This window comes from Oreochromis aureus, linkage group 3 (genome assembly GCF_013358895.1).
Source record: "Oreochromis aureus strain Israel breed Guangdong linkage group 3, ZZ_aureus, whole genome shotgun sequence".
Taxonomy (NCBI): Eukaryota; Metazoa; Chordata; class Actinopteri; order Cichliformes; family Cichlidae; genus Oreochromis; species Oreochromis aureus.
The window spans coordinates 6,099,596-6,109,331 of record NC_052944.1 but is presented as its reverse complement, the minus strand read 5'-3'; the positions used below and the strand labels follow the sequence as shown (position 1 = coordinate 6,109,331).

General features: G+C 40.6%; 1 protein-coding gene across 1 annotated transcript in view; it reads left to right on the top strand.

Moving 5' to 3' along the window:
* The first annotated feature begins 264 nt into the window (after positions 1-264).
* Positions 265-9,736, top strand: part of ache (acetylcholinesterase) — a 29,980-nt gene continuing 20,508 nt past the window's right edge. Inside the window, exon 1 of the mRNA XM_031740939.2 lies at positions 265-485. The gene's annotated coding sequence lies outside the window, so the exon portion shown is untranslated. The remainder of the gene's footprint in view (positions 486-9,736) is intronic.

The window sequence follows — 9,736 nt, the reverse complement described above, 5'->3', positions numbered from 1 at the left end:
TTTATTGGTGTGAAAGCAGAAAGAATAACAAAATTTAATGAAAATACAAGGAAATAATATTTACATTAATCTGCAGCTACACTTCCAGCTTGATGCATAGCGTACAGTATGTAGCCCTGAGTTCTTTGGTCTCATACTGCACAGACACTTTATTTTAGATGTGTCTAATTTGGCACCATATGTGCTTTTTTCCATCGGGGAGTAGTTTGACAGCACCACAGGTGCTCTCGCGAGAGTAACTGTCAGCTCCATGTTTACAAGCGGTATTTATTAGGAGCAGTCTCCCCCTACTGTCAGTGCTTTACGGTCTAACCGACCGAGTGTGTCCGTAAACTCGCCGCTGTTTCAATGCGTTATTATCGACATTTCGTTTTTCACAGCCTCCGCTTTTCTTCGGGGTAATTATCGCTGTCCAGGCAGAGCAAGGAAGGAAAGAAAGAAGGCACCAAGTCGTCGCCTCGGGTTTTCTTCGAAGGAATAGGCGGGTAAGACCGAAAAACTGATGCCGTTCTTAAGCTATTATTATTCAGTGAGCCACTTGACAGCTGACACGAAGAGGCAGCGCTATATTAAAACATAACAATGAAGAATTTCTGCGGTCTGTATGCGTCTTTGATTTTTGACACTGCTGGTCTCAAACTCGAGGAATAAGTAAAGCAGTGTTTGTGTTGGACGATTGATGTTATTCCGTTTAATCATCGCTACATCAAAGGTGGTCATGGTTACAGGCCTTTTTTTTCGCTCCACAACACCGGTACCGGGTTAAACTGTGTGCTGTTTATGCGGTTCTCCAACACGCGTAGCGCGTCAGGCCAAACTCAGTGTTACATACTGACAATTTAAGGCTCCTTTGTCTGTAAGCAGAACTACAGAGCTCGGGAAATATGGCAGGATATCATCTGTCCGGATTCGTGGCTCATATTGTGGCACATATGTAAGACAAAATTCTACTGTAAATTTGTTTGGTTTGCAGAACCCTTTCTGTAAAAGTGCGTCTGTTCAGGTATGATGGTGTTTTTAGGACATTCCTGATACAAAATGCTTCTTTTTCTTTTCATTATATGTACAGCACTTTAGCACGGTAACATTTTAACCAGTGGCAATGTTGTTGCTTGATAATATTAATTCCTTTTAGCAAATGTATTTGACAGCATGTAGATTCATATGTGGTCAAAGCAGTGGCTGAAACAGCAGCACTGGTCGAAACACAGGCTCAGTGCACTTCATAAAACAGTCACGACTTCTGATCTATTGATTTGTATTTATGGGCACAGATTAATCCGTTATCTGGGCACAGATGAACGACAACAGAGACCACAGTTCAGTTCATACATGTGACAGATTTTTACATTTTACATATATTATTCTCTAATACACTATTAGTAAGATTTTAAATGAAATATTATTAATACACACTAAAAACAACTTGTTTAGATTTTCGTACAGTAAATTCTCATTTAGGTTTAGGCATTAAAATACTTGGCTAGGATTAAAAAATATCACACACTGTTTTAGTTTCTGTCCAGGGTGTTGCATTCACATCCAAAGAGTTTATACAATGTATCTGCTGCAGAAATGTTATATTCTTCCTATGAAGTCATGCTGACTGTAACAAATTCATGTTTTTCATCACATTTCAAGGCTGTTTCTCCCCATTCAAAAGTGGTTGTGGTATGATGGCAGAAACTAAACTGTACAGGGACAGATGTTGATCTTGTGACCAACAGAAGCCCAGACAGACCGTCATATTATTGCCATAATCAGTCATGAGAAGGCGAGTTAGCCGAGTTTTGATTAGGAGGTGCCTGCTAGAAATTGTGTTCATATATAGCAAGCTGATTATTTACTCCCCCTGTTATCATTTTCTCCTTACAATTTGATGCTAAATTATAAGAGGCTACATCACTTTTTCAGGATATCTGCATAATGTGATTTGTGTGGCTAACGGCCGTGCTGGAGGATTTGGATAAACATGATGTGATAGGCTGATCCTGCACTAATGCACTGAAGCTTCCACAAGTTGAATTTCTTTCAGCTTTAAGCACAAAGCTATAGATCCATAATTCAGATTGGTAACATGTGCCGGCACCACATTCAAAGGGAAAGAGAAGCGAGAGCACTAAAGTCTGAAACCAAGCCAGTCCTGCCTTAATGAATGATATCTGCAGTTAAAAACAAAGCAACCATTTTCTCCTGCCTCTCTGTATCTGCAGGTCTCTGTAGCTTGAATGTATTTCTTTTCCAAGTCATAACAGTAAAAGCTATTTTGGCAGCAGACAGCACTCAGTCCTTATACATTGTCAGTGGGATGATTGCCAAAGTTTAATCACCGCTGCAGGTTTTACTGAATGTGTTCATTTAATAAAACTTGCATGTGCATGCAGTTTTATCACACAAGCTAATATCTGTAAGTGAATTCTGGCTCTGCACATTTCTGGCGGGGTTGCTATGCAGCTTTGCTAATTTGGCGAGCACTGTACTCAGGCTGCGCTCTTGCTTAAGCCAAACTGATGATTTCTTTAACTCTGGTACCTGTGAGAAAGATAAACCCTGCCACTGCTGTGAAAGACAGTTATTTAATGCAAGTGGATTTATATTTCATTTGAGTGGGTGACTTGAGTGGAGTGTCACTATCCCCACTGTGGGGGACGTTTGGGGTAGAAAAAAACCTGAACTTTAGAGGAAGATATGTAAACCTTTGCTACGGAGCATGCTTTTGTTCGTGGAGCATCAGGCTGTGCAGCAGTGTTGCTAGTTTCCTTTTGTTTGCTCATCATTGCATTTTGAATGTGTGAATTATGATAAAACTATTAATATTAATATATATATAATTATTAATAAGTTATTTCTAGGTGTTCCAGTTTTTCTATTCAACACAGACGATGCTTGTGCACTATGTTAAATACTAATTCTAGTCTTTTGTGTAATTTCATGTTAAAAGAATAATAATTCTATGATTTTACCCCTTATTAGACTTATTATTAGAGCTTGTTTGGACTGTGTATTTTTTGTACATTGCGACTTGCTTTGTTTTTTGAAATCTCTTTGAAATCATTTAAACTGTCACCTCATAAATATTCCATCTGGTGAAGTATTTTGATATCACATTTATTATTTAAGCAGAAAGGTTATATTCTCCTTGTAGCATTTATCTTGAAGCTCTACTGTTTATTGTTAACATATTAAAAACCGGTTTTGCCAGTAACCTGTACAGCCTGTGTGTGTGCCGAGTGCTGAGACAGGAAAATGCAGTTTCCTGTGGGAGTGGACGACGCTTTGATAGATACTGTGCAGCCGTCCTCGGGAGCAGAGATGTCTTTTAATCATAAAAAGAACTACAGCTTCGTCTGTAATGATGTAAAACCACAGTTAAGACATAAAGAGTCATGTTTTTGTGTGTAACTAGCAGGCGATTTCTGCCAGGCCTGCAGGGCTTTTTCAAAACCTTCTCTTTTGTGGTCACGTGAACAAAATCCTGTCACGGTACAGATTTGGTGACACGTTACATGCAGGCAGTGAACGTTTAAGATGACACGGAAGAGAAACACAAATGGAGACGAATGAATAAATGGTTATAATATATGCGAAAGTTTAAAGAATATATAGATTTGTAATATAGATCTTAATAACTGCTGTATGTGTAAAAATCTTTGTGCCAAATTTTATTAGGATTGTGTCACCAGTTATGGAGACATAGGAGGTACATGCTCACACAGGACACCCCCCCCCCCCAATAATAGCAATAAAAAAACAATTTGTTATCATAGTTTAGCATTAAGCCAATCAGACTGGTCAGTTAAGTAGCAGAGGGGGTTGTTAATCAGTTTCAGCTGTTAGTTTCAGTTTGGCTAGGGTTGGTGTCACTATTGGTAGCATAATGTGATACATGGACCCTACAGACGTTGCACAGTCACCCCAACTCATCCAGGACGGCACATCAACACGTGCAATTTTCAGAAAGTCAGCAATTACTGTAGGAGAGCTGGACAGGGCCGTAAAAGTTCCTGAACTCATCAGCAGAACTGTTGTTTGCTCCTTGTGCAGTGCCAGAGCTACAAAATGACCAATATATCTGAATATAAGAAACAGACTTCATGAGGGCTGCCTGAGGGACTGAAGTCTTCTAGTGGGCCCTGTGCTCACTGCCTGGTACTGTGGGACCCGATTATCTGTGGCATTTGCCATAGAATACCAGAACTGGCAGGTCCACCACTGGTACCCTGACCACTGCGAAAGGGCCTGGAGAAGCTGTGGGAAACACTATTGGGCTGACATCCTTGGACCCTACGCTGGTGCGGCGGATCCTTGGTTCCTCCTGGTACTCAGCGTTGCCCAGCCTCACGTGGCCAGACTCTGCAGGCAGTTCCTGGAGGATGAAGAAACCGACACCACTGACTGGCCCTCATGCTCCTCTGACCCAAATCCAACAGAACATCTCTGATTGCTGCCCCGAACTCAGTGATGTTCTGCTCCAGATCTGGGCGGAGGTCCCCCAGGACACCATCCGTCGTCTCATTGGGAGTGTCCCCTGATGTTGTCAGGCATGTCGGGGCCATGCAAACCTGCTGAGTATCATTTTAAGTTGCTGCAATGAAATTTCTTTTGATTTCGTTTTTCGACGCATCTTTCAGTTCAGCCCTGCAACAGTGTCAGTACCAACAGCCTCAGTGTTGCCTCCTCCAGCTGACACACAACTTCACACACAACTGCTGCAGACAGAGAGGCCCACAGCTCCTCCCCCCACTGACAGCTGATGTAGTTATCGTGCATAACACTCAGAGCTCAGTAAAACTCTCATTTCAACCACACTGAAATATTAAACAGTTATCAAAATGTTAACCTAGCCGGCACACATATGAACATTAGCTGTTTAGCATGAGGAATAGCCACAGTAGCCATCTGTTATCATTAACATCGTGGCCAGCGAACTGCAATTAGATAAAAGACGAATAATTACAGAGCGTGGATTAGCAGGCAGGTTGGTGGCTGTGCAGAGCAGAGAGGAGACTGTAGCTGGGCTGGACATAGAGTCCAGAGTGTGGAGAAGTAATCAGAGCAAATAAAGAGTAAAGACGGGCTGAGGGCAGATGTGCACAAGATGATAAACTTGAACTTTTCTACTTTTTACAATAACGTATTTAAATGTGTTTCTGATTTTGCAGATTTTGCAGGTCAGCTGTCTCTGTCTGTATTGGCATTATCAAAATTTGTAAAACAAAATAAAAAAAACCCCTCTCAACTTAATATTAAATACTGTTTTTTAAATATAACTCTAAGTTAACAAGATATATTTTCCGAGGTGTCACTTCTTTGCTATTACTCCTGTTGCTGTGGGATGAGGGTCAAAATTTTCTCCTGTGCTACTGAAAATGGTATCAACCGTTTTCCTGGGTATTTGTGCTGAGTTTGGATTTGTGGTATTGTGACACCCCTACAGTCCCACACATGTACCACAGAACATCTAGATCCTGCTTACAGTTGCTAAACGTGCTTCGATAGAGCAAAATGAACATTGTTTTTGACTAACTAGAAAAGTGTCAGATTTCATACAGCAAAGGCACTTATGAGATTGTGTTTACACGTTTACATTGTGGTGCACTCACTATGAATAGCCACAGCCATGACTAACAGTTGCACATAGGAGCATTTCTATACATGCACTATTGTAAGTGGAAAGTCAGTGCACCTGTTTCTGTGGTGGAAAAACAATCATGTAAGTGAGGCTTAAATAACACTGGATTATGGATGTGCACACTAGGAACAGGCGTTTGATATTTACAGGAAACTGTTTAAATACTCATCAAAAATCAGTGCCCTGCAACTCCTCTCAGCTGACTTGGCTCGATGTGCTGGTGACTTACTTACAGTCTTGTTGTATCACTTTTTAAATAAAATAAGTGGGACATAATGTGAAGACAGTAATTTCTCATTTAGAGCTAGTGATAGGGCGCAATAATACACAACAAACACCTGCTGTTTTGTCGGGTACAGATGTTACACCCTGGACAGGTCGCCAGTCTGACCACACTATACCACGAGCTGTATAACTAAGTTTATTGGTTGAGTAATCTCTTGTTTTCTAATTTTTAGCACCTTTTCTCCTTATCCTCCCTCTGTGCACTGGAGACTCGTCTGATTATAGAGTTTTTCATAAATTGATTTTAGTAAACTAATTATTTTCAGTATTCCTCAATCATATCAGGACTGATTTATTTATTGATTTTAATTGATATTAGGTTCCTCCTTCTCCAGTGTTTTATCCTGAGAGTCATGAGCCATAACTTGAACCCACCCCCAGTGAAACCAATCCTTCTGTCAACCTTATGCACAAATTCCTCAGTCTAATTTGAGAGGTGACACTCGTTCTCCCCGCCCATGGCCTGGCCCCACTCTCAGTGTGTTTCTCTACCCTTCTTCACCCCACTGGAACCACTCTTTCCACCATCACATTTTTATCTTTGTTTTATCCATCACTTGTCTTCACAAGTAATTCCAAGGTGAGGTAGTGCTGATGTGGTGGAGCGATATTTCAGAGTATAATTGCAGAATTTATATTTGATCTGTTTCAGTGTAAAATCATCCCAGCTCACTTTATTGTTCAGTCCTCCTGAAATTCCACAGTGGAACAAAAGGAAGTAACTGAGCTGCACACACAGCACTTTGCACTACACATCATAGTCACATGACCACGCACATATTCATTTTTTGTATCTAACACGGACACATACACACTCACACTGGGATGGGTGCGTAGGACAAAACTTGGGCTTCAGGATGTTTGGACATGTAGAATGGAGGAGCTAGGAATTGTACTACAGACCTTCTGACCACAAATTATGTGGTTGTGGAGGTAGATGGTCCACGGTGTGTACCATCGCAGTTGTTACTTGATTGGGTTAGTACTCCATGTTTTGCCCAGTGACAGCTGCACAAACCTGAGGAGAATGAATAATTAAGAAAATGGATAGATGAAGAAAAGAGAGCAATTCGTACAACTCCAAAGTTCTGTGGCTGATTGGAGCGACACAAAACAGTGATTACTAGTTAGCATCCAAATTATAGAGAAACTACAGGAAGTAATGAACAGTGAAGCCGACATACTGGGTATAGAGCTGGAGGCAGGACATGAATTTCTGCACAGCATGCTGAGATGTTTTCACCTAATAGTTCTCTGAAAATCACAAATTTTGTGTTAATTTTTATATTTTATGCCTGTTGAACTGTGTTATCAATAATTTTCATAGATACTATTAAAGAAATGGAAACAAATTACATTCTTTTTGTAACAGTCTGCTTGTAGCAGGGTGCCTTAAAACACAATTTAAATGTGTTTTTTTTTTGCAGTTTTCTGCTATTTTTAAACACAACATTCAGCCTCTGATGTTAGGTGATTTTTTTTTATACATCTGAAATATTCACAGCACAGTGTGAAACGGCTTAATGCTGAAATAAATGCTGGAGAACAGTTGTTCAAGACAAGAAAGTCTGTCTCCTTGGAAGGGAAATATAAAGAAATGAAGGGTGACTCGAGACTTTTGCACAGTAGTGTAAATAAAACTAGTTTTAGCATTAGCTCTAAAAGACACCACATGTGTCATAAACACATTTTCAGAATTAAATTTATAATCATAAGATCAAACGCGCAGGAGCGGAAAATGTGTGGAAGAAAACAGAATAATGGAGAGGACAGAAATGAAGCAGCACTCCAGTTATTTATAAGGAACCACAACAAGCACTGCTAACTATTATTTATCAGTCAGTTCCGACATGTCAGTGAATCCAGACATGATCCAAAACTCAACACTAGAATTGTAATGTAATTAAAACACAAGAATCCATTGTTATGCAGACGATCACAGATTTACCTGCCACTGAAACGTAGATCTGTGAGTCGTCTGGATTGTTTGGAGGAATTTAAGAGGAACGTTGGAGTGATTTTTGACTCTAATCTAACGTTTGATAAACAGATCAATACTGTAGTGAAGACCAGTTTCTTTCATCTTCTTGCTAAAGTGAAGCCATTTCTCTGTTTCAGAGCTGTTCATGCCTTCATTTCATCTCGCCTCAACGACTGTAATAGTCTTTACTCTGGTGTTAGCCTGTCATCAGGTAGCCGACTGCAGCTGGTCCAAAACGCTGCTGCACGGTTACTAACTGGGAAGTGAGACCACATATCTCCCATACTGGCATCCTTACACTGGCTGCCAGTTAGGTTTTGAATTAATTTTAAGATTTTATTATTTGTTTTTGAGGCGTTGCACGGGTTAGCACCCTCAGACCTTTCTGATCTGTTAAATTGGTCCACTCCTGCAAGATCACTGAGGTCTGTGGATCAGATGCTCCTGGCTGTCCGAGGTCTGCTGTGACTGCTCCCTCACATCAGGACCTCCCCAACACTTTCAAAACCCACTTTTATTCTTTGGCTTTTAAATCAGAATCAGTTGGTACTGCTTTTATTTATCTTATTTCTCACTCAGATCTTCTAATTTTATGATTCTTGTTTCTTAACTTTTACCATGTCTTCCTTTGTTTTTATCTCTTTTGATAATCTTAAATGTACAGCACCTTGGTCAATGTGCTATATGAATAAATTTGACAACCTTGGGGCCCTGACACGTTTTATGTTTACTTTAGTAAAACTCATAGTATCGTATAACCCCGTTAGAGCACTTCGTCTTAGTTGTGGCTTCCGGGTTTTTAAAAGTAAAACAGGAGGCAGAGCTTTCAGAGTCTCTTCTGCAGAAACCAGCTGCCAGTCAGGATTCGAGAGACAGGCATCCTCTCTACTTTTATACTTCTCTTTTTGCTAAAGCATATAATTGGGTTGGATCAGGTGACCCTGAATCCTCCCTTAGCGATGCTGCAATAGGTCCAGGCTGCAGATGACTGTGCACTGAGTGTTTCTTCTTACTCACTCTGTGTTTATACACCATTCTGCATTTAATCATTAGTTATTATTAATCTCTGTCTCTCTTCCACGCTGCGCCTTTTGTTCCGTCTTCCTCCCTTCACCCCAAACCGGTCACGGCAGATGGTCGCCCCTCCCTGAGTCTGGTTTTCCCAGAGCTTTTCTTCCTCCTCACTCAGAGGGGATCGAGTGATGGTTGGGGTTCTCTCTGCATTATTATTGGGTCTTTACCTTACAGTATAAAGTGCCCTGAGGTGACTGTTGTTGTGATTTGGTGTTTTATATATAAAATTGAGATGAATAGTTGTGCTACAGTGGCTGCACACAGTTGCCACACACCAGTCAGGCTGGAGACAGAAACTTAGACTGTAAGGAATAAAGGATATCTGTCACACAGGTGGAGGAGTGGGGCGATACTTGAGTGCATGAATACTATTTCTGAGCACTCTTCCTCAGTATAAAGAAAGAAGTGTCACCTTTCACTTGAGCCCAGTCACCTGCAATAAAAGGTGCAGGGCTGCATCAGTTACACAGAAACCACCAAAAATGAGGCCTGGGCTCAAAATGCTGCCATCGTATCACTTTTAGCAGCTTTAAATGAAAGCATTCGTTGAAACTGTTACAGTACAGGATGTGTTGTTACATTTTTAAAATAATTAAACATTAATACAACAAACTAGCTACATTTGTTGTCAAGCTCTAGGTTAGCTTAAGTCGTTTGGCACCAGGTGAACTGACCCGGGTGAGCGGTAGAGTACAACCAGGGCGGGTTGCCAGGTTTCCATTTTTGCAATATGAAGCACAATAAAAAGTCTTTGAGTTTATTAA